This window comes from Bufo bufo, chromosome 1 (genome assembly GCF_905171765.1).
Source record: "Bufo bufo chromosome 1, aBufBuf1.1, whole genome shotgun sequence".
Taxonomy (NCBI): Eukaryota; Metazoa; Chordata; class Amphibia; order Anura; family Bufonidae; genus Bufo; species Bufo bufo.
In genome coordinates this window covers 839,655,820-839,679,851 of record NC_053389.1, presented here as the reverse complement: position 1 = coordinate 839,679,851, position 24,032 = coordinate 839,655,820, and the positions used below count along the sequence as shown (strand labels likewise).

Sequence of the window (24,032 nt, the reverse complement as noted above, 5' to 3'; positions counted from 1 at the left end):
CTCCCAGCTCCTCCTAGGTGTAAGGTGAGGGGGCGCTCACCTGTCTTCAGTCTCCTCTTCTCCCAGCTCCTCCTAGGTGTAAGGTGAAGGGGCGCTCACCTGTCTTCAGTCTCCTCTTCTCTCAGCTCCTCCTAGGTGTAAGGTGAAGGGGCGCTCACCTGTCTTCAGTCTCCTCTTCTTTTAGCTCCTCCTAGGTGTAAGGTGAAGGGGCGCTCACCTGTCTTCAGTCTCCTCTTCTCCGAGCTCCTCCTAGGTGTAAGGTGAAGGGGCGCTCACCTGTCTTCCGTCTCCTCTTCTCCTAGATGTAAGGTGAAGGGGCGCTCACCTGTCTTCAGTCTCCTCTTCTCCTAGATGTAAGGTGAAGGGGCGCTCACCTGTCTTCAGTCTCCTCTTCTCCTAGGTGTTAGGTGAAGGGGCGCTCACCTTTCTTCAGTCTCCTCTTCTCCTAGGTGTAAGGTGAAGGGGCGCTCACCTGTCTTCAGTCTCCTCTTCTCCTAGCTCCTCCTAGGTTTAAGGTGAAGGGGCGCTCACCTGTCTTCAGTCTCCTCTACTCTCAGCTCCTCCTGGTGTAAGGTGAAGGGGCGCTCACCTGTCTTCAGTCTCCTCTTCTCTCAGCTCCTAGGTGTAAGGTGAAGGGGCGCTCACCTGTCTTCAGTCTCCTCTTCTCCTAGTTGTAAGGTGAAGGGGCGCTCACCTGTCTTCAGTCTCCTCTTCTCCTAGGTGTAAGGTGAAGGGGCGCTCACCTGTCTTCAGTCTCCTCTTCTCCCAGCTCCTCCTAGGTGTAAGGTGAGGGGGCGCTCACCTGTCTTCAGTCTCCTCTTCTCCTAGGTGTTAGGTGAAGGGGCGCTCACCTTTCTTCAGTCTCCTCTTCTCCTAGGTGTAAGGTGAAGGGGCGCTCACCTGTCTTCAGTCTCCTCTTCTCCTAGCTCCTCCTAGGTTTAAGGTGAAGGGGCGCTCACCTGTCTTCAGTCTCCTCTTCTCCGAGCTCCTCTTAGGTGTCAAGTGAAGGCGCGCTCACCTGTCTTCAGTCTCCTCTTCTCCTAGATGTAAGGTGAAGGGGCGCTCACCTGTCTTCAGTCTCCTCTTCTCCTAGGTGTTAGGTGAAGGGGCGCTCACCTGTCTTTAGTCTCATCTTCTCCTAGGTGTAAGGTGAAGGGGCGCTCACCTGTCTTCAGTCTCCTCTTCTCCTAGATGTAAGGTGAAGGGGCGCTCACCTGTCTTCAGTCTCCTCTTCTCCTAGGTGTTAGGTGAAGGGGCGCTCTCCTGTCTTCAGTCTCCTCTTCTCCCAGCTCCTCCTAGGTGTAAGGTGAAGGCGCGCTCACCTGTCTTCAGTCTCCTCTTCTCCCAGCTCCTCTTGGTGTAAGGTGAAGGGGCGCTCACCTGTCTTCAGTCTCCTCTTCTCCTAGGTGTAAGGTGAAGGGGCGCTCACCTGTCTTCAGTCTCCTCTTCTCCCAGCTCCTCCTGGTGTAAGGTGAAGGGGCGCTCACCTGTCTTCAGTCTCCTCTTCTCCTAGGTGTAAGGTGAAGGGGCGCTCACCTGTCTTCAGTCTCCTCTTCTCCTAGGTGTAAGGTGAAGGGGCGCTCACCTGTCTTCAGTCTCCTCTTCTCCCAGCTCCTCCTAGGTGTAAGGTGAAGGGGCGCTCACCTGTCTTCAGTCTCCTCTTCTCCCAGCTCCTCCTAGGTGTAAGGTGAAGGGGCGGTCATCTGTCTTCAGTCTCCTCTTCTCCTAGGTGTAAGGTGAAGGGGCGCTCACCTGTCTTCAGTCTCCTCTTCTCCTAGGTATTAGGTGAAGGGGCGCTCACCTGTCTTCAGTCTCCTCTTCTCCTAGGTGTAAGGTGAAGGGGCGCTCACCTGTCTTCAGTCTCCTCTTCTCCTAGGTGTAAGGTGAAGGGGCGCTCACCTGTCTTCCGTCTCCTCTTCTCCTAGGTGTAAGGTGAAGGGGCGCTCACCTGTCTTCAGTCTCCTCTTCTCCTAGGTGTAAGGTGAAGGGGCGCTCACCTGTCTTCCGTCTCCTCTTCTCCTAGGTGTAAGGTGAAGGGGCGCTCACCTGTCTTCAGTCTCCTCTTCTCCCAGCTCCTCCCAGGTGTAAGGTGAAGGGGCGCTCACCTGTCTTCAGTCTCCTCTTCTCCTAGGTGTAAGGTGAAGGGGCGCTCACCTGTCTTCAGTCTCCTCTTCTCCTAGGTGTAAGGTGAAGGGGCGCTCACCTGTCTTCAGTCTCCTCTTCTCCTAGATGTAAGGTGAAGGGGCGCTCACCTGTCTTCAGTCTCCTCTTCTTTTAGCTCCTCCTAGGTGTAAGGTGAAGGGGCGCTCACCTGTCTTCCGTCTCCTCTTCTCCTAGGTGTAAGGTGAAGGGGCGCTCACCTGTCTTCAGTCTCCTCTTCTCCTAGGTGTAAGGTGAAGGGGCGCTCACCTGTCTTCAGTCTCCTCTACTCTCAGCTCCTCCTGGTGTAAGGTGAAGGGACGCTCACCTGTCTTCAGTTTCCTCTTCTCTCAGCTCCTCCTAGGTGTAAGGTGAAGGGGCGCTCACCTGTCTTCAGTCTCCTCTTCTCTCAGCTCCTCCTAGGTGTAAGGTGAAGGCGCCCTCACCTGTCTTCAGTCTCCTCTTCTCCCAGCTCCTCCTAGGTGTAAGGTGAGGGGGCGCTCACCTGTCTTCAGTCTCCTCTTCTTTTAGCTCCTCCTAGGTGTTAGGTGAAGGGGCGCTCACCTGTCTTCAGTCTCCTCTTCTTTTAGCTCCTCCTAGGTGTTAGGTGAAGGGGCGCTAACCTGTCTTCAGTCTCCTCTTCTCCTAGGTGTAAGGTGAAGGGGCGCTCACCTGTCTTCAGTCTCCTCTTCTCCCAGCTCCTCCTAGGTATTAGGTGAAGGGGCGCTCACCTGTCTTCAGTCTCCTCTTCTCCTAGGTGTAAGGTGAAGGGGCGCTCACCTGTCTTCCGTCTCCTCTTCTCCTAGGTGTAAGGTGAAGGGGCGCTCACCTGTCTTCAGTCTCCTCTTCTCCTAGGTGTAAGGTGAAGGGGCGCTCACCTGTCTTCAGTCTCCTCTTCTCCTAGGTGTAAGGTGAAGGGGCGCTCACCTGTCTTCAGTCTCCTCTTCTCCTAGGTGTTAGGTGAAGGGGCGCTCACCTGTCTTCAGTCTCCTCTTCTCCCAGCTCCTCCTAGGTGTAAGGTGAAGGGGCGCTCACCTGTCTTCAGTCTCCTCTTCTCCTAGATGTAAGGTGAAGGGGCGCTCACCTGTCTTCAGTCTCCTCTTCTTTTAGCTCCTCCTAGGTGTAAGGTGAAGGGGCGCTCACCTGTCTTCAGTCTCCTCTTCTCCGAGCTCCTAGGTGTAAGGTGAAGGGGCGCTCACCTGTCTTCCGTCTCCTCTTCTCCTAGGTGTAAGGTGAAGGGGCGCTCACCTGTCTTCAGTCTCCTCTTCTCCTAGGTGTAAGGTGAAGGGGCGCTCACCTGTCTTCAGTCTCCTCTACTCTCAGCTCCTCCTAGGTGTAAGGTGAAGGGGCGGTCATCTGTCTTCAGTCTCCTCTTCTCCTAGGTGTAAGGTGAAGGGGCGCTCACCTGTCTTCAGTCTCCTCTACTCTCAGCTCCTCCTGGTGTAAGGTGAAGGGACGCTCACCTGTCTTCAGTCTCCTCTTCTCCTAGGTGTAAGGTGAAGGGGCGCTCACCTGTCTTCAGTCTCCTCTTCTCCCAGCTCCTCCTGGTGTAAGGTGAAGGGGCGCTCACCTGTCTTCAGTCTCCTCTTCTCCTAGGTGTAAGGTGAAGGGACGCTCACCTGTCTTCAGTCTCCTCTTCTCTCAGCTCCTAGGTGTAAGGTGAAGGGGCGCTCACCTGTCTTCAGTCTCCTCTTCTCCTAGGTGTAAGGTGAAGGGGCGCTCACCTGTCTTCAGTCTCCTCTTCTCTCAGCTCCTCCTAGGTGTAAGGTGAAGGGGCGCTCACCTGTCTTCCGTCTCCTCTTCTCCTAGGTGTAAGGTGAGGGGGCGCTCACCTGTCTTCAGTCTCCTCTTCTCCTAGGTGTAAGGTGAAGGGGCGCTCACCTGTCTTCAGTCTCCTCTTCTCCTAGGTGTAAGGTGAAGGGGCGCTCACCTGTCTTCAGTCTCCTCTACTCTCAGCTCCTCCTGGTGTAAGGTGAAGGGACGCTCACCTGTCTTCAGTCTCCTCTTCTCCTAGGTGTAAGGTGAAGGGGCGCTCACCTGTCTTCAGTCTCCTCTACTCTCAGCTCCTCCTGGTGTAAGGTGAAGGGACGCTCACCTGTCTTCAGTCTCCTCTACTCTCAGCTCCTCCTGGTGTAAGGTGAAGGGGCGCTCACCTGTCTTCAGTCTCCTCTTCTCTCAGCTCCTAGGTGTAAGGTGAAGGGGCGCTCACCTGTCTTCAGTCTCCTCTTCTCCTAGGTGTAAGGTGAAGGGGCGCTCACCTGTCTTCAGTCTCCTCTTCTCCTAGGTGTAAGGTGAAGGGGCGCTCACCTGTCTTCAGTCTCCTCTTCTCCGAGCTCCTCCTAGGTGTAAGGTGAAGGGGCGCTCACCTGTCTTCAGTCTCCTCTTCTCCTAGGTGTAAGGTGAAGGGGCGCTCACCTGTCTTCAGTCTCCTCTTCTCCTAGGTGTAAGGTGAAGGGGCGCTCACCTGTCTTCAGTCTCCTCTTCTCCTAGGTATTAGGTGAAGGGGCGCTCACCTGTCTTCAGTCTCCTCTTCTCTCAGCTCCTCCTAGGTGTAAGGTGAAGGGGCGCTCACCTGTCTTCAGTCTCCTCTTCTCCCAGCTCCTCCTAGGTGTAAGGTGAGGGGGCGCTCACCTGTCTTCAGTCTCCTCTTCTCCCAGCTCCTCCTAGGTGTAAGGTGAAGGGGCGCTCACCTGTCTTCAGTCTCCTCTTCTCTCAGCTCCTCCTAGGTGTAAGGTGAAGGGGCGCTCACCTGTCTTCAGTCTCCTCTTCTTTTAGCTCCTCCTAGGTGTAAGGTGAAGGGGCGCTCACCTGTCTTCAGTCTCCTCTTCTCCGAGCTCCTCCTAGGTGTAAGGTGAAGGGGCGCTCACCTGTCTTCCGTCTCCTCTTCTCCTAGATGTAAGGTGAAGGGGCGCTCACCTGTCTTCAGTCTCCTCTTCTCCTAGATGTAAGGTGAAGGGGCGCTCACCTGTCTTCAGTCTCCTCTTCTCCTAGGTGTAAGGTGAAGGGGCGCTCACCTGTCTTCAGTCTCCTCTTCTCCTAGGTGTAAGGTGAAGGGGCGCTCACCTGTCTTCAGTCTCCTCTTCTCCTAGGTGTAAGGTGAAGGGGCGCTCACCTGTCTTCAGTCTCCTCTTCTCCTAGGTGTAAGGTGAAGGGGCGCTCACCTGTCTTCAGTCTCCTCTACTCTCAGCTCCTCCTGGTGTAAGGTGAAGGGGCGCTCACCTGTCTTCAGTCTCCTCTTCTCTCAGCTCCTAGGTGTAAGGTGAAGGGGCGCTCACCTGTCTTCAGTCTCCTCTTCTCCTAGTTGTAAGGTGAAGGGGCGCTCACCTGTCTTCAGTCTCCTCTTCTCCTAGGTGTAAGGTGAAGGGGCGCTCACCTGTCTTCAGTCTCCTCTTCTCCCAGCTCCTCCTAGGTGTAAGGTGAGGGGGCGCTCACCTGTCTTCAGTCTCCTCTTCTCCTAGGTGTTAGGTGAAGGGGCGCTCACCTTTCTTCAGTCTCCTCTTCTCCTAGGTGTAAGGTGAAGGGGCGCTCACCTGTCTTCAGTCTCCTCTTCTCCTAGCTCCTCCTAGGTTTAAGGTGAAGGGGCGCTCACCTGTCTTCAGTCTCCTCTTCTCCGAGCTCCTCTTAGGTGTCAAGTGAAGGCGCGCTCACCTGTCTTCAGTCTCCTCTTCTCCTAGATGTAAGGTGAAGGGGCGCTCACCTGTCTTCAGTCTCCTCTTCTCCTAGGTGTTAGGTGAAGGGGCGCTCACCTGTCTTTAGTCTCATCTTCTCCTAGGTGTAAGGTGAAGGGGCGCTCACCTGTCTTCAGTCTCCTCTTCTCCTAGATGTAAGGTGAAGGGGCGCTCACCTGTCTTCAGTCTCCTCTTCTCCTAGGTGTTAGGTGAAGGGGCGCTCTCCTGTCTTCAGTCTCCTCTTCTCCCAGCTCCTCCTAGGTGTAAGGTGAAGGCGCGCTCACCTGTCTTCAGTCTCCTCTTCTCCCAGCTCCTCCTGGTGTAAGGTGAAGGGGCGCTCACCTGTCTTCAGTCTCCTCTTCTCCTAGGTGTAAGGTGAAGGGGCGCTCACCTGTCTTCAGTCTCCTCTTCTCCCAGCTCCTCCTGGTGTAAGGTGAAGGGGCGCTCACCTGTCTTCAGTCTCCTCTTCTCCTAGGTGTAAGGTGAAGGGGCGCTCACCTGTCTTCAGTCTCCTCTTCTCCTAGGTGTAAGGTGAAGGGGCGCTCACCTGTCTTCAGTCTCCTCTTCTCCTAGATGTAAGGTGAAGGGGCGCTCACCTGTCTTCAGTCTCCTCTTCTCCCAGCTCCTCCTAGGTGTAAGGTGAGGGGGCGCTCACCTGTCTTCAGTCTCCTCTTCTCCTAGATGTAAGGTGAAGGGGCGCTCACCTGTCTTCAGTCTCCTCTTCTCTCAGCACCTCCTGGTGTAAGGTGAAGGCGCGCTCACCTGTCTTCAGTCTCCTCTTCTCCTAGGTGTAAGGTGAAGGGGCGCTCACCTGTCTTCAGTCTCCTCTTCTCCTAGGTGTAAGGTGAAGGGGCGCTCACCTGTCTTCAGTCTCCTCTTCTCCTAGGTGTAAGGTGAAGGGGCGCTCACCTGTCTTCAGTCTCCTCTTCTCCCAGCTTCTCCAGGTGTAAGGTGAAGGGGCGCTCACCTGTCTTCAGTCTCCTCTTCTTTTAGCTCCTCCTGGTGTAAGGTGAAGGGGCGCTCACCTGTCTTCAGTCTCCTCTTCTCCTAGGTGTAAGGTGAAGGCGCGCTCACCTGTCTTCAGTCTCCTCTTCTCTCAGCTCCTCCTAGGTGTAAGGTGAAGGGGCGCTCACCTGTCTTCAGTCTCCTCTTCTCCTAGGTGTAAGGTGAAGAGGCGCTCACCTGTCTTCAGTCTCCTCTTCTCCCAGCTCCTCCTAGGTGTAAGGTGAAGGCGCGCTCACCTGTCTTCAGTCTCCTCTTCTCCCAGCTCCTCCTGGTGTAAGGTGAAGGGGTGCTCACCTGTCTTCAGTCTCCTCTTCTCCTAGGTGTAAGGTGAAGGGGCGCTCACCTGTCTTCAGTCTCCTCTTCTCCCAGCTCCTCCTGGTGTAAGGTGAAGGGGCGCTCACCTGTCTTCAGTCTCCTCTTCTCCTAGGTGTAAGGTGAAGGGGCGCTCACCTGTCTTCAGTCTCCTCTTCTCCTAGATGTAAGGTGAAGGGGCGCTCACCTGTCTTCAGTCTCCTCTTCTCCCAGCTCCTCCTAGGTGTAAGGTGAGGGGGCGCTCACCTGTCTTTAGTCTCCTCTTCTCTCAGCACCTCCTGGTGTAAGGTGAAGGCGCGCTCACCTGTCTTCAGTCTCCTCTTCTCCTAGGTGTAAGGTGAAGGGGCGCTCACCTGTCTTCAGTCTCCTCTTCTCCTAGATGTAAGGTGAAGGGGCGCTCACCTGTCTTCAGTCTCCTCTTCTCCCAGCTCCTCCTGGTGTAAGGTGAAGGGGCGCTCACCTGTCTTCAGTCTCCTCTTCTCCTAGGTGTAAGGTGAAGGGGCGGTCATCTGTCTTCAGTCTCCTCTTCTCCTAGGTGTAAGGTGAAGGGGCGCTCACCTGTCTTCAGTCTCCTCTTCTCCTAGGTGTAAGGTGAAGGTGCGCTCACCTGTCTTCAGTCTCCTCTTCTCCTAGGTGTAAGGTGAAGGGGCGCTCACCTGTCTTCAGTCTCCTCTTCTCCCAGCTCCTCCTAGGTGTAAGGTGAAGGGGCGCTCACCTGTCTTCAGTCTCCTCTTCTCTCAGCTCCTCCTAGGTGTAAGGTGAAGGGGCGCTCACCTGTCTTCAGTCTCCTCTTCTCTCAGCTCCTAGGTGTAAGGTGAAGGGGCGCTCACCTGTCTTCAGTCTCCTCTTCTCCTAGGTGTAAGGTGAGGGGGCGCTCACCTGTCTTCAGTTTCCTCTTCTCCCAGCTCCTCCTAGGTGTAAGGTGAAGGGACGCTCACCTGTCTTCAGTCTCCTCTTCTCTCAGCTCCTCCTAGGTGTAAGGTGAAGGGGCGCTCACCTGTCTTCAGTCTCCTCTTCTCCTAGGTGTAAGGTGAAGGCGCGCTCACCTGTCTTCAGTCTCCTCTTCTCTCAGCTCCTCCTAGGTGTAAGGTGAAGGGGCGCTCACCTGTCTTCAGTCTCCTCTTCTCCTAGGTGTAAGGTGAAGAGGCGCTCACCTGTCTTCAGTCTCCTCTTCTCCCAGCTCCTCCTAGGTGTAAGGTGAAGGCGCGCTCACCTGTCTTCAGTCTCCTCTTCTCCCAGCTCCTCCTGGTGTAAGGTGAAGGGGTGCTCACCTGTCTTCAGTCTCCTCTTCTCCTAGGTGTAAGGTGAAGGGGCGCTCACCTGTCTTCAGTCTCCTCTTCTCTCAGCTCCTCCTAGGTGTAAGGTGAAGGGGCGCTCACCTGTCTTCAGTCTCCTCTTCTCCTAGGTATTAGGTGAAGGGGCGCTCACCTGTCTTCAGTCTCCTCTTCTCCTAGGTGTAAGGTGAAGGGGCGCTCACCTGTCTTCAGTCTCCTCTTCTCTCAGCTCCTCCTAGCTGTAAGGTGAAGGGGCGCTCACCTGTCTTCAGTCTCCTCTTCTCCTAGGTATTAGGTGAAGGGGCGCTCACCTGTCTTCAGTCTCCTCTTCTCCCAGCTCCTCCTAGGTGTAAGGTGAAAGGGCGCTCACCTGTCTTCAGTCTCCTCTTCTCCTAGGTGTAAGGTGAAGGGGCGCTCACCTGTCTTCAGTCTCCTCTTCTCTCAGCTCCTCCTAGGTGTAAGGTGAAGGGGCGCTCACCTGTCTTCAGTCTCCTCTTCTCCTAGGTATTAGGTGAAGGGGCGCTCACCTGTCTTCAGTCTCCTCTTCTCCTAGGTATTAGGTGAAGGGGCGCTCACCTGTCTTCAGTTTCCTCTTCTCCTAGGTGTAAGGTGAAGGGGCGCTCACCTGTCTTCAGTCTCCTCTTCTCTCAGCTCCTCCTAGGTGTAAGGTGAAGGGGCGCTCACCTGTCTTCAGTCTCCTCTTCTCCTAGGTGTAAGGTGAAGGGGCGCTCACCTGTCTTTAGTCTCATCTTCTCTCAGCTCCTCCTAGGTGTAAGGTGAAGGCGCGCTCACCTGTCTTCAGTCTCCTCTTCTCCCAGCTCCCCCTAGGTGTAAGGTGAAGGGGCGCTCACCTGTCTTCAGTCTCCTCTTCTCCTAGGTGTAAGGTGAAGGGGCGCTCACCTGTCTTCAGTCTCCTCTTCTCCTAGGTGTAAGGTGAAGGCGCGCTCACCTGTCTTCAGTCTCCTCTTCTCTCAGCTCCTCCTAGGTGTAAGGTGAAGGGGCGCTCACCTGTCTTCAGTCTCCTCTTCTCCTAGGTGTAAGGTGAAGGGGCGCTCACCTGTCTTCAGTATCCTCTTCTCCTAGGTATTAGGTGAAGGGGCGCTCACCTGTCTTCAGTCTCCTCTTCTCCCAGCTCCTCCTAGGTGTAAGGTGAAGGGGCGCTCACCTGTCTTCAGTCTCCTCTTCTCCTAGGTGTAAGGTGAAGGCGCGCTCACCTGTCTTCAGTCTCCTCTTCTCTCAGCTCCTCCTAGGATTAAGGTGAAGGGGCGCTCACCTGTCTTCAGTCTCCTCTTCTCCTAGGTGTAAGGTGAAGGGGCGCTCACCTGTCTTCAGTATCCTCTTCTCCTAGGTATTAGGTGAAGGGGCGCTCACCTGTCTTCAGTCTCCTCTTCTCTCAGCACCTCCTGGTGTAAGGTGAAGGGGCGCTCACCTGTCTTCAGTCTCCTCTTCTCCTAGGTGTAAGGTGAGGGGGCGCTCACCTGTCTTCAGTCTCCTCTACTCCTAGGTGTAAGGTGAAGGGGCGCTCACCTGTCTTCAGTCTCCTCTTCTCCTAGGTGTAAGGTGAAGGGACGCTCACCTGTCTTCAGTCTCCTCTTCTCCTAGGTGTAAGGTGAAGGGGCGCTCACCTGTCTTCAGTCTCCTCTTCTCCTAGGTGTAAGGTGAGGGGGCGCTCACCTGTCTTCAGTCTCCTCTTCTCCTAGGTGTAAGGTGAGGGGGCGCTCACCTGTCTTCAGTCTCCTCTTCTCCCAGCTCCTCCTAGGTGTAAGGTGAAGGGGCGCTCACCTGTCTTCAGTCTCCTCTTCTCTCAGCTCCTCCTAGGTGTAAGGTGAAGGCGCGCTCACCTGTCTTCAGTCTCCTCTTCTCCCAGCTCCTCCTAGGTGTAAGGTGAAGGGGCGCTCACCTGTCTTCAGTCTCCTCTTCTCTCAGCTCCTCCTAGGTGTAAGGTGAAGGGGCGCTCACCTGTCTTCAGTCTCCTCTTCTCCTAGATGTAAGGTGAAGAGGCGCTCACCTGTCTTCAGTCTCCTCTTCTCCTAGGTGAAGGTGAAGGGGCGCTCACCTGTCTTCAGTATCCTCTTCTCCTAGGTATTAGGTGAAGGGGCGCTCACCTGTCTTCAGTCTCCTCTTCTCCCAGCTCCTCCTAGGTGTAAGGTGAAAGGGCGCTCACCTGTCTTCAGTCTCCTCTTCTCCTAGGTATTAGGTGAAGGGGCGCTCACCTGTCTTCAGTCTCCTCTTCTCCTAGGTGTAAGGTGAAGGGGCGCTCACCTGTCTTCAGTCTCCTCTTCTCTCAGCTCCTCCTAGGTGTAAGGTGAAGGGGCGCTCACCTGTCTTCAGTCTCCTCTTCTCCTAGGTATTAGGTGAAGGGGCGCTCACCTGTCTTCAGTCTCCTCTTCTCCTAGGTGTAAGGTGAAGGGGCGCTCACCTGTCTTCAGTCTCCTCTTCTCTCAGCTCCTCCTAGCTGTAAGGTGAAGGGGCGCTCACCTGTCTTCAGTCTCCTCTTCTCCTAGGTATTAGGTGAAGGGGCGCTCACCTGTCTTCAGTCTCCTCTTCTCCCAGCTCCTCCTAGGTGTAAGGTGAAAGGGCGCTCACCTGTCTTCAGTCTCCTCTTCTCCTAGGTGTAAGGTGAAGGGGCGCTCACCTGTCTTCAGTCTCCTCTTCTCTCAGCTCCTCCTAGGTGTAAGGTGAAGGGGCGCTCACCTGTCTTCAGTCTCCTCTTCTCCTAGGTATTAGGTGAAGGGGCGCTCACCTGTCTTCAGTCTCCTCTTCTCCTAGGTATTAGGTGAAGGGGCGCTCACCTGTCTTCAGTTTCCTCTTCTCCTAGGTGTAAGGTGAAGGGGCGCTCACCTGTCTTCAGTCTCCTCTTCTCTCAGCTCCTCCTAGGTGTAAGGTGAAGGGGCGCTCACCTGTCTTCAGTCTCCTCTTCTCCTAGGTGTAAGGTGAAGGGGCGCTCACCTGTCTTTAGTCTCATCTTCTCTCAGCTCCTCCTAGGTGTAAGGTGAAGGCGCGCTCACCTGTCTTCAGTCTCCTCTTCTCCCAGCTCCCCCTAGGTGTAAGGTGAAGGGGCGCTCACCTGTCTTCAGTCTCCTCTTCTCCTAGGTGTAAGGTGAAGGGGCGCTCACCTGTCTTCAGTCTCCTCTTCTCCTAGGTGTAAGGTGAAGGCGCGCTCACCTGTCTTCAGTCTCCTCTTCTCTCAGCTCCTCCTAGGTGTAAGGTGAAGGGGCGCTCACCTGTCTTCAGTCTCCTCTTCTCCTAGGTGTAAGGTGAAGGGGCGCTCACCTGTCTTCAGTATCCTCTTCTCCTAGGTATTAGGTGAAGGGGCGCTCACCTGTCTTCAGTCTCCTCTTCTCCCAGCTCCTCCTAGGTGTAAGGTGAAGGGGCGCTCACCTGTCTTCAGTCTCCTCTTCTCCTAGGTGTAAGGTGAAGGCGCGCTCACCTGTCTTCAGTCTCCTCTTCTCTCAGCTCCTCCTAGGATTAAGGTGAAGGGGCGCTCACCTGTCTTCAGTCTCCTCTTCTCCTAGGTGTAAGGTGAAGGGGCGCTCACCTGTCTTCAGTATCCTCTTCTCCTAGGTATTAGGTGAAGGGGCGCTCACCTGTCTTCAGTCTCCTCTTCTCTCAGCACCTCCTGGTGTAAGGTGAAGGGGCGCTCACCTGTCTTCAGTCTCCTCTTCTCCTAGGTGTAAGGTGAGGGGGCGCTCACCTGTCTTCAGTCTCCTCTACTCCTAGGTGTAAGGTGAAGGGGCGCTCACCTGTCTTCAGTCTCCTCTTCTCCTAGGTGTAAGGTGAAGGGACGCTCACCTGTCTTCAGTCTCCTCTTCTCCTAGGTGTAAGGTGAAGGGGCGCTCACCTGTCTTCAGTCTCCTCTTCTCCTAGGTGTAAGGTGAGGGGGCGCTCACCTGTCTTCAGTCTCCTCTTCTCCTAGGTGTAAGGTGAGGGGGCGCTCACCTGTCTTCAGTCTCCTCTTCTCCCAGCTCCTCCTAGGTGTAAGGTGAAGGGGCGCTCACCTGTCTTCAGTCTCCTCTTCTCTCAGCTCCTCCTAGGTGTAAGGTGAAGGCGCGCTCACCTGTCTTCAGTCTCCTCTTCTCCCAGCTCCTCCTAGGTGTAAGGTGAAGGGGCGCTCACCTGTCTTCAGTCTCCTCTTCTCTCAGCTCCTCCTAGGTGTAAGGTGAAGGGGCGCTCACCTGTCTTCAGTCTCCTCTTCTCCCAGCTCCTCCTAGGTGTAAGGTGAAGGTGACATCACGTGTTACTCTCCATAGTAATGAGGAATATAATGAGGTGACATCACACGTTACTCCCCATAGTAATGAGGTATATAACGAGGTGACATCACACGTTACTCTCCATAGTAATGAGGTATATAACGAGTTGACATCACACGTTACTCCCCATAGTAATGAGGAATATAATGAGGTGACATCACACGTTACTCCCCATAGTAATGAGGTATATAACGAGGTGACATCACGTGTTACTCTCCATAGTTTTGAGGTATATATTGAGGTGACATCACACGTTACTCCCCATAGTAATGAGGTATATAATGAGGTGACATCACACGTTACTCCCCATAGTAATGAGGAATATAATGAGATGACATCACACGTTACTCCCCATAGTAATGTTACTCTCCATTAGTGATGTACGAACATTGGTCGGGATGGTTCGCGATCGCGCAAACGCGATCAAATGTTTGCCAACCGCAAGTTTGCGGCGGGCCCCATTCACTTTATTGGCAGGCGAACCTGAAAAACTTTCAGGTCATATTTGCAGCCACCAAATACTCAGTAGAAGCGCACAAATCATCCCACAACATGGACAGTGACATACCAGAGGGGGGTCGATGGCAAAAATTCCCACAAAACATATGTATCTTAATCAGGGGACATTTTTATGCGTCTTAAAGGGAAATTCTCTGAAATGTGCCCTGCTGGAGCCTAGAAAATTTTTATTTTAGGCCACGGGAGTACGGGCCCCAAACATTAGGCATTCACCGGACAGAAAAGATCAAGTGATTGTGGCTGGAGGTAAATTACACGGTAAATGGATATCAATTTTACTGAAGTCCAGTACTAATACAGGTCAAATACATATGTTTAAAAGAACTACAATTGGATTAAAAACATGGCCAACGAAATCCCCCCTTTATGAAAAAAACCCTAATGATAATAGTTGAAACACGTGGTCGTCACAGTTGTTGAATTTCTACGAGGCCCCAAACATTAGGCATTCACTGGACAGAAAAGGCCTTTTATGTCGCTGTATATACATAAGACACGGACCATTATTTGTTCTGTGTGGTGGCGGATATGTGTGGGCTGGCATGAGGAAATTCAATTAAACGTGGTCGTCACAGGTGTTGAATTCCTCCGAGATCCATGCCTCATTCATTTTTAGAAATGTGAGGTAGTCCACACTGTCGTGAGCTAGGCGAGTGCGCTTATCGGTCACGATCCTCCCCCTGCTGCGCTGAACGTCCTTTCGGACAGGACACTGGACGACGGGCAAGCCAAGAACTCCATGGCAAATTGTGCCAACTCTGGCCAGAGGTCAAGCCTGCCCACCCAGTAGTCCAGGGGTTCCTCGCTTCTCAGAGCATCCACATCGGACGTTTACCCGATGTAGTCGGACATCTGTTCCCTGAGGCTGGATCCGGAGGGCGGCTGTCGATGGGTTGGCTACAAGAATGATCTCATATCAGATGTGACCAACACATCTTCACACCGCCCTCTTCTTGCATGCGCTGTAGGATTGGTACCTGCAACTGTTTCGCTGTGGGTGGAAATTCCTCTGCCAGCGCCCGCAACAGCAGAATGCAGCATCTCTCGCAGCAAGGCCTGGAAATGCTGCATACTGACAGCCCTCTGTGATGCTGGTAATAGAACATTTTGTGTTTGTACCGGGCGTCTAAGTACGTTACCACCCAGTACTGGTCCTTTCCCTTTATGCTTTTTATACGGGGGTCCCTCTTCAAACACTGGAGCATGAAGGCCCCCATTTGCACTAAACTGGAAGCGGTGGAGCGGCCTGGCTCCTGCTCATCGCCCAGGAGAATGTCGTCCTCGGTCTCCTCCCCCCCATCCACGGACAACACCACGGATCCCAGAAAGGTTTAAAGCCTGCTCTTCTTGCTCCTCCTCCGCCCCGACACCATCCTCCTCTGACTCCTCTTCAGACTCCTGCTGACTTGTCTCAGATGGAGTAGCCCCCCCTGGGAATTCATCCAGCATTGCGACTTCCTCATCCTCCTGCTCCTCGGCGGCTTGATCAATGACACGACGCAATGCACGCTCCAGAAAGAAGGTGTAAGGTACGATGTCACTGATGGTGCCCTGGTTGTGACTGACCAGTTTGGTGATCTCCTCAAATGGCCGCAGAAGTCTGCATGCGTCGCGCATGAGCAGCCACTGGCGCGGTGAAAAGAAACCAAGCTCCCCAGGATCTGTCCTGCCGCAGAGTTCGTACAGGTAGTCGTTAACGGCACGTCTCTGCTGGAGCAGCCTATCAAGCATATACAAGGTGGAGTTCCAGCGCGTCGGGCAGTCACAAATCAGACGTCTGACGGGCAGGTGGTGTCACCGCTGAACATCAGCAAGGCGAGCCATGGCCGTGTAAGATCTTCTGAAATGGGCAGAGATTTTCCTGGCCTGCCGCAAGACGTCCTGGACTCCAGGGACAGGGTTAGCCACTGATCGGCCTGTGACCGCAGAGCTGAAAGCAGTGCAGGACCGGTGTGGATCTTGGCTTCCAGGCACAACAGACACAGCACAGCATGGCCACGTTGGGCAAGAGGATTATCCGGCATCATCATCTTTTTTTGCTCGAACATTTGGGCCACGGAAGCCTGCCTTCTGCCAGATGAACGCGACGACGGCAGGTGGAAGGTGGAGTAGAGGACTAATGGGAGGAGAAGAGGCAGGACGTGGAGCGCCGGGAGTGTGGCTTTGTGGGTTCTGACAGTGTTGCCCCCACTGGGCACGGTGATGGGAGGCCAGGTGCCTTCTTAAGGCGGTCGTCCCCAGGTGAGTGTTGGGCTTACCGCCACTTATGCGTTGACAGCACAGGCTGCAGATGGCAACACTATTATCAGCAGCGGACACGTTAAAAAAAAGCCCACAAGCAAAAGACTGAATGTAAAATGGCGGCCACAACGCTATACCGGAAGTGACGGGGCCGCACAGGAATCAGCAGGAGGAGGGTGTGTGCGGCGCTGCACAAGCGCACATCCACTGGATTAGCAAAAAATCATTGTAGCGGGAGAAGGACTTCATGCGCATGCGCGAAACCGTACATCGCGCGTGCGCACTTAGGAGTTGGTAGATGCTCCAGCACAAAATGTTCCATCAGGAGCGCACAAATCATCAGGAACAGTTCATCATTACCGCAGAGCTGAGCGAAGAATATTGAGGTCACCACATAGCAGAGCTGAGTGCGGGATATTGGTGTCCCTCAATGTCCCTCGGTGTACGGTTTCGCGCATGAAGTCCTTCTCCCGCGGCGCTGCAATTATTTTTTGCTAAACCAGTGGATGTGCGCTTGCGCAGCGCCGCACACACCCTCCAGCTGATTCCTGTGCGGCCGCTTCACTTCCGGTATAGCGTTCTGGCAAAGTATAGAAATCTGGCAGAACACCGGCGTCCCGGGAGCGCCAGATGTGACCGTGCATGGTGGATGGCTCGCTCCAGATACATTTGCAGTCTTCTGTTTGCCTCCTGTGCCCTGCGAGCTCTGCCTGCTTCTCCTCCCTATCTGCTGCTCCGTCTCTCCCTCTGATCTCCCCTCCTCTTCCTCTCTTGTGGGCACCCACGTGACGTCCATCGACATGACATCATCGTCACCTTCACCACCACTGACATTAGAGATCTCGGAGTAGGCAGCAATAGCGGGGACCACCCTCCTTGGGCTGATCTGGGTAATGTCGTCAGACTGCTGGGTGCAGATAGAGAGGATGAGGAGGGTGCAGAGACAGAGGATGAGGAGGGTGCAGATACAGAGGATGAGGAGGGTGCAGATACAGAGGATGAGGAGGGTGCAGAGACAGAGGATGAGGAGGGTGCAGATAGAGAGGATGAGGAGGGTGCAGATAGAGAGGATGAGGAGGGTGCAGATAGAGAGGATGAGGAGGGTGCAGATAGAGAGGATGAGGAGGGTGCAGAGACAGAGGATGAGGAGGGTGCAGAGACAGAGGATGAGGAGGGTGCAGATACAGAGGATGAGGAGGGTGCAGAGACAGAGGATGAGGAGGGTGCAGATAGAGAGGATGAGGAGGGTGCAGATAGAGAGGATGAGGAGGGTGCAGATAGAGAGGATGAGGAGGGTGCAGATAGAGAGGATGAGGAGGGTGCAGAGACAGAGGATGAGGAGGGTGCAGAGACAGAGGATGAGGAGGGTGCAGAGACAGAGGATGAGGAGGGTGCAGAGACAGAGGATGAGGAGGGTGCAGAGGATGAGGAGGGTGCAGATAGAGAGGATGAGGAGGGTGCAGATACAGAGGATGAGGAGGGTGCAGATAGAGAGGATGAGGAGGGTGCAGATAGAGAGGATGAGGAGGGTGCAGATAGAGAGGATGAGGAGGGTGCAGATAGAGAGGATGAGGAGGGTGCAGATAGAGAGGATGAGGAGGGTGCAGATACAGAGGATGAGGAGGGTGCAGAGACAGAGGATGAGGAGGGTGCAGATACAGAGGATGAGGAGGGTGCAGATACAGAGGATGAGGAGGGTGCAGATACAGAGGATGAGGAGGGTGCAGATACAGAGGATGAGGAGGGTGCAGATACAGAGGATGAGGAGGGTGCAGAGACAGAGGATGAGGAGGGTGCAGAGGATGAGGAGGGTGCAGATAGAGAGGATGAGGAGGGTGCAGAGGATGAGGAGGGTGCAGATAGAGAGGATGAGGAGGGTGCAGATAGAGAGGATGAGGAGGGTGCAGATAGAGAGGATGAGGAGGGTGCAGATAGAGAGGATGAGGAGGGTGCAGAGACAGAGGATGAGGAGGGTGCAGAGACAGAGGATGAGGAGGGTGCAGAGGATGAGGAGGGTGCAGATAGAGAGGATGAGGAGGGTGCAGATACAGAGGATAAGGAGGGTGCAGATACAGAGGATGAGGAGGGTGCAGAGACAGAGGATGAGGAGGGTGCAGATAGAGAGGATGAGGAGGGTGCAGATACAGAGGATGAGGAGGGTGCAGATAGAGAGGATGAGGAGGGTGCAGAGACAGAGGATGAGGAGGGTGCAGAGACAGAGGATGAGGAGGGTGCAGAGACAGAGGATGAGGAGGGTGCAGATAGAGAGGATGAGGAGGGTGCAGATAGAGAGGATGAGGAGGGTGCAGATAGAGAGGATGAGGAGGGTGCAGATAGAGAGGATGAGGAGGGTGCAGATAGAGAGGATGAGGAGGGTGCAGAGACAGAGGATGAGGAGGGTGCAGAGACAGAGGATGAGGAGGGTGCAGATACAGAGGATGAGGAGGGTGCAGAGACAGAGGATGAGGAGGGTGCAGAGACAGGATGAGGAGGGTGCAGAGGATGAGGAGGGTGCAGAGACAGAGGATGAGGAGGGTGCAGAAGAGGATGAGGAGGGTGCAGAGACAGAGGATGAGGAGGGTGCAGAAGAGGATGAGGAGGGTGCAGAAGAGGATGAGGAGGGTGCAGAGACAGAGGATGAGGAGGGTGCAGAAGAGGAAGGCTGAATGAGCCACTCAACCAACTCTGGTGCGTCCTTTGACGTACTCGCACGCACCTTCTCCAACTTCCTACTTAGGCTCCGGCCTGGTGCTCCTGCCCGACCCCGACCACCCCTGCGGAACGGCCTCCTCCTCTGCCTGTCATTTTCTAAATGACCCGGAGACAAAGTCCTTATAGAAGAGCAGTGTTTGTGGAAGCAGGTATATCGCAGCCCTCAATCAGTTTTCGGGGCCAACAGGTAAATCACACCAGTAGAAATGACTTGTCCCAGTAACGCTTGTCCCTCTATATACCTGCAGTATCTCAGCAGAACCGCACACGACTGCGCACAATACACATGCGCTATATAGAAAGTATATTATAAGTGTATTACACCCCTCTGTGTATCCCACCTATCGATAGCACATCTATACCGGTCCTTACAAGGACTTTTGTGGCCCTATTACCCAGTGTTTGGTGTCCCTAACAGCCTGTCCTGCTCCGCACAGCGACCTCTCCCTACACTGGGAACACACTGAATGTAAAATGGCGGCCAGATCAGGTCTATTTATAGGGTAGGGGGTGTGTCCATGTGCTGAAACCTCTCCATTGGCCGTCCTGTACCACCTGATGGACGGGTCAGGGGTCAAAGTTCTTACAATGTAAAAGAATATGGCGCAGGCGAATATCTCCATATGTTTGGCGAACCGCGAACGAGCAAAGTTCGCCGCGAAACGACCGCTGGGCGAACAACGAAGCTATCTCTAATCTATACAGTAATGAGGAATATAACGAGGTGACATCACACGTTACTCTCCATAGTAATGAGGAATATAACGAGGTGACATCACACGTTACTCTCCATAGTAATGAGGAATATAACTAGGTGACATCACACGTTACTCTCCATAGTAATGAGGAATATAACAAGGTGACATCACACGTTACTCTCCATAGTAATGAGGAATATAACGAGGTGACATCACACGTTACTCTCCATAGTAATGAGGAATATAACGAGGTGACATCACACGTTACTCTCCATAGTAATGAGGAATATAACGAGGTGACATCACACGTTACTCTCCATAGTAATGAGGAATATAACGAGGTGACATCACACGTTACTCTCCATAGTAATGAGGAATATAACGAGGTGACATCACACGTTACTCTCCATAGTAATGAGGAATATAACGAGGTGACATCACACGTTACTCTCCATAGTAATGAGGAATATAACGAGGTGACATCACACGTTACTCTCCATAGTAATGGGGAATATAATGAGGTGACATGACACGTTACTCTCCATAGTAATAGTGAATATAACAAGGTGACATCACACGTTACTCTCCATAGTAATGAGGAATATAACGAGGTGACATCACACGTTACTCTCCATAGTAATGAGGAATATAACGAGGTGACATCACACGTTACTCTCCATAGTAATGAGGAATATAACGAGGTGACATCACACGTTACTCTCCATAGTAATGAGGAATATAACGAGGTGACATCACACGTTACTCTCCATAGTAATGAGGAATATAACGAGGTGACATCACACGTTACTCTCCATAGTAATGAGGAATATAACGAGGTGACATCACACGTTACTCTCCATAGTAATGAGGAATATAACTAGGTGACATCACACGTTACTCTCCATAGTAATGAGGAATATAACAAGGTGACATCACACGTTACTCTCCATAGTAATGAGGAATATAACGAGGTGACATCACACGTTACTCTCCATAGTAATGAGGAATATAACGAGGTGACATCACACGTTACTCTCCATAGTAATGAGGAATATAACTAGGTGACATCACACGTTACTCTCCATAGTAATGAGGAATATAACAAGGTGACATCACACGTTACTCTCCATAGTAATGAGGAATATAACGAGGTGACATCACACGTTACTCTCCATAGTAATGAGGAATATAACGAGGTGACATCACACGTTACTCTCCATAGTAATGAGGAATATAACAAGGTGACATCACACGTTACTCTCCATAGTAATGAGGAATATAACGAGGTGACATCACACGTTACTCTCCATAGTAATGAGGAATATAACGAGGTGACATCACACGTTACTCTCCATAGTAATGAGGAATATAACGAGGTGACATCACACGTTACTCTCCATAGTAATGAGGAATATAACGAGGTGACATCACACGTTACTCTCCATAGTAATGGGGAATATAATGAGGTGACATGACACGTTACTCTCCATAGTAATAGTGAATATAACAAGGTGACATCACACGTTACTCTCCATAGTAATGAGGAATATAACGAGGTGACATCACACGTTACTCTCCATAGTAATGAGGAATATAACGAGGTGACATCACACGTTACTCTCCATAGTAATGAGGAATATAACGAGGTGACATCACACGTTACTCTCCATAGTAATGAGGAATATAACGAGGTGACATCACACGTTACTCTCCATAGTAATGAGGAATATAACGAGGTGACATCACACGTTACTCTCCATAGTAATGAGGAATATAACGAGGTGACATCACACGTTACTCTCCATAGTAATGAGGAATATAACGAGGTGACATCACACGTTACTCTCCATAGTAATGAGGAATATAACGAGGTGACATCACACGTTACTCTCCATAGTAATGAGGAATATAACGAGGTGACATCACACGTTACTCTCCATAGTAATGAGGAATATAACGAGGTGACATCACACGTTACTCTCCATAGTAATGAGGAATATAACGAGGTGACATCACACGTTACTCTCCATAGTAATGAGGAATATGACGAGGTGACATCACACGTTACTCTCCATAGTAATGGGGAATATAACGAGGTGACATCACACGTTACTCTCCATAGTAATGAGGAATATGACGAGGTGACATCACACGTTACTAACCATAGTAATGAGGAATATAACGAGGTGACATCACACGTTACTCTCCACAGTAATGGTGAATATAACAAGGTGACATCACACGTTACTCTCCATAGTAATGAGGAATAAAACAAGGTGACATGACACGTTACTCTCCACAGTAATGGGGAATATAACGAGGTGACATCACACGTTACTTTCCATAGTAATGAGGAATATAACGAGGTGACATGACACGTTACTCTCCACAGTAATGGTGAATATAACAAGGTGACATCACACGTTACTCTCCATAGTAATGAGGAATATAACAAGGTGACATGACACGTTACTCTCCACAGTAATGGGGAATATAACGAGGTGACATCACACGTTACTCTCCATAGTAATGGGGAATATAACGAGGTGACATCACACGTTACTCTCCATAGCAATGAGGAATATAACGAGGTGACATCACACGTTACTCTCCACAGTAATGAGGAATATAACGAGGTGACATCACACGTTACTCCCCATAGTAATGAGGAATATAACAAGGTGAAATCACACGTTACTCTCCATAGTAATGAGAAATAAAACGAAGTGACATCACACGTTACTCTCCATAGTAATGAGGAATATAACGAGGTGACATCACACGTTACTCTCCATAGCAATGAGGAATATAACGAGGTGACATCACACGTTACTCTCCATAGCAATGAGGAATATAACGAGGTGACATCACACGTTACTCTCCATAGTAATGGGGAATATAACGAGGTGACATCACACGTTACTCCCCATAGTAATGAGGAATATAACGAGGTGACATCACACGTTACTCTCCATAGTAATGAGGAATATGACGAGGTGACATCACACGTTACTCTCCACAGTAATGAGGAATATGACGAGGTGACATCACACGTTACTCTCCATAGCAATGAGGAATATAACGAGGTGACATCACATGTTACTCTCCATAGTAATGAGTAATACAACGAGTTGACATCACACGTTACTCTCCATAGCAATGAGGAATATAACGAGGTGACATCACACGTTACTCTCCATAGTAATGAGGAATAAAACGAGGTGACATCACACGTTACTCTCCACAGCAATGGGGAATAAAACGAGGTGACATCACACGTTACTCTCCATAGTAATGGGGAACATAACGAGGTGACATCACACGTTACTCTCCATAGTAATGAGGAATATGACGAGGTGACATCACACGTTACTCTCCACAGTAATGAGGAATAAAACGAGGTGACATCACACGTTACTCTCCATAGTAATGAGGAATATAACGAGGTGACATCACACGTTACTCTCCATAGTAATGAGGAATATAACGAGGTGACATGACACGTTACTCTCCATAGTAATGAGGAATATAACGAGGTGACATCACACGTTACTCTCCACAGCAATGGGGAATAAAACGAGGTGACATCACACGTTACTCTCCATAGTAATGGGGTATATAACGAGGTGACATCACACGTTACTCTCCACAGTAATGAGGAATAAAACGAGGTGACATCACACGTTACTCTCCATAGTAATGAGGAATATAACGAGGTGACATCACACGTTACTCTCCACAGTAATGAGGAATATAACGAGGTGACATCACACGTTACTCTCCATAGTAATGGGGAATATAACGAGGTGACATCACACGTTACTCTCCACAGCAATGGGGAATATGACGAGGTGACATCACACGTTACTCTCCATAGTAATGAGGAATATGACGAGGTGACATCACACGTTACTCCCCATAGTAATGAGGAATATAACGAGGTGACATCACATGTTACTCTCCATAGTAATGGGGAATATAACGAGGTGACATCACATGTTACTCTCCTTAGTAATGAGGAATATAACGAGGTGACATCACACGTTACTCTCCATAGCAATGAGGAATATAACGAGGTGACATCACACGTTACTCTCCATAGTAATGGGGAATATAACGAGGTGACATCACACGTTACTCTCCACAGTAATGAGGAATATAACGAGGTGACATCACACGTTACTCTCCATAGTAATGAGGAATATAACGAGGTGACATCACACGTTACTCTCTATAGTAATGAGGAATATAACGAGGTGACATCACACGTTACTCCCCATAGTAATGAGGAATATAACGAGGTGACATCACACATTACTCTCCATAGTAATGAGGAATATAACGAGGTGACATCACACGTTACTCTCCATAGTAATGAGGAATATAACGAGGTGACATGACACGTTACTCTCCACAGTAATGAGGAATATAACGAGGTGACATCACACGTTACTCTCAACAGCAATGGGGAATAAAACGAGGTGACATCACACGTTACTCTCCATAGTAATGGGGAATATAACGAGGCGACATCACACGTTACTCTCCATAGTAATGAGGAATATAACGAGGTGACATCACACGTTACTCTCCATAGTAATGGGGAATATAACGAGGCGACATCACACGTTACTCTCCATAGTAATGAGGAATATAACGAGGTGACATCACACGTTACTCTCCACAGTAATGGGGAATATAACGAGGTGACATCACACGTTACTCTCCATAGTAATGAGGAATATAACGAGGTGACATCACACGTTACTCTCCATAGTAATGAGGAATATAACGAGGTGACATCACACGTTACTCTCCATAGTAATAGGGAATATAACAAGGTGACATCACACGTTACTCTCCATAGTAATGAGGAATATAACGAGGTGACATCACACGTTACTCTCCACAGTAATAGTGAATATAACGAGGTGACATCACACGTTACTCTCCACAGTAATGAGGAATATAACGAGGTGACATCACACGTTACTCTCCACAGTAATGGGGAATATAACGAGGTGACATCACACGTTACTCTCCATAGTAATGAGGAATATAACGAGGTGACATCACACGTTACTCTCCATAGTAATAGGGAATATAACGAGGTGACATCACACGTTACTCTCCATAGTAATAGGGAATATAACAAGGTGACATCACACGTTACTCTCCATAGTAATGAGGAATATAACGAGGTGACATCAC

General features: G+C 51.5%; 2 long non-coding RNA genes across 8 annotated transcripts; one reads left to right on the top strand and one right to left on the bottom strand.

Moving 5' to 3' along the window:
- Positions 1–3,472: 3,472 nt before the first annotated feature.
- On the bottom strand, positions 3,473–12,240 carry LOC120986693. 6 transcript variants are annotated; one of them, XR_005775749.1, is made up of 8 exons: positions 12,191–12,240; positions 8,396–8,444; positions 7,732–7,780; positions 7,107–7,155; positions 6,668–6,716; positions 4,128–4,176; positions 3,972–4,069; positions 3,473–3,651 (listed from the first exon to the last, which is right to left on the bottom strand). It is a non-coding gene; the product is annotated as an uncharacterized LOC120986693 (long non-coding RNA). The 6 variants fall into 6 exon arrangements; XR_005775747.1 differs by lacking the exon at positions 12,191–12,240 and adding an exon at positions 9,250–9,299; XR_005775748.1 differs by lacking the exon at positions 12,191–12,240 and adding an exon at positions 8,769–8,824.
- On the top strand, positions 5,563–12,003 carry LOC120986692. 2 transcript variants are annotated; one of them, XR_005775745.1, is made up of 4 exons: positions 5,563–5,597; positions 9,384–9,589; positions 11,600–11,812; positions 11,872–12,003. It is a non-coding gene; the product is annotated as an uncharacterized LOC120986692 (long non-coding RNA). The 2 variants fall into 2 exon arrangements; XR_005775744.1 differs by lacking the exon at positions 5,563–5,597 and having other exon boundaries at positions 9,356–9,589.
- Positions 12,241–24,032: the final 11,792 nt, after the last annotated feature.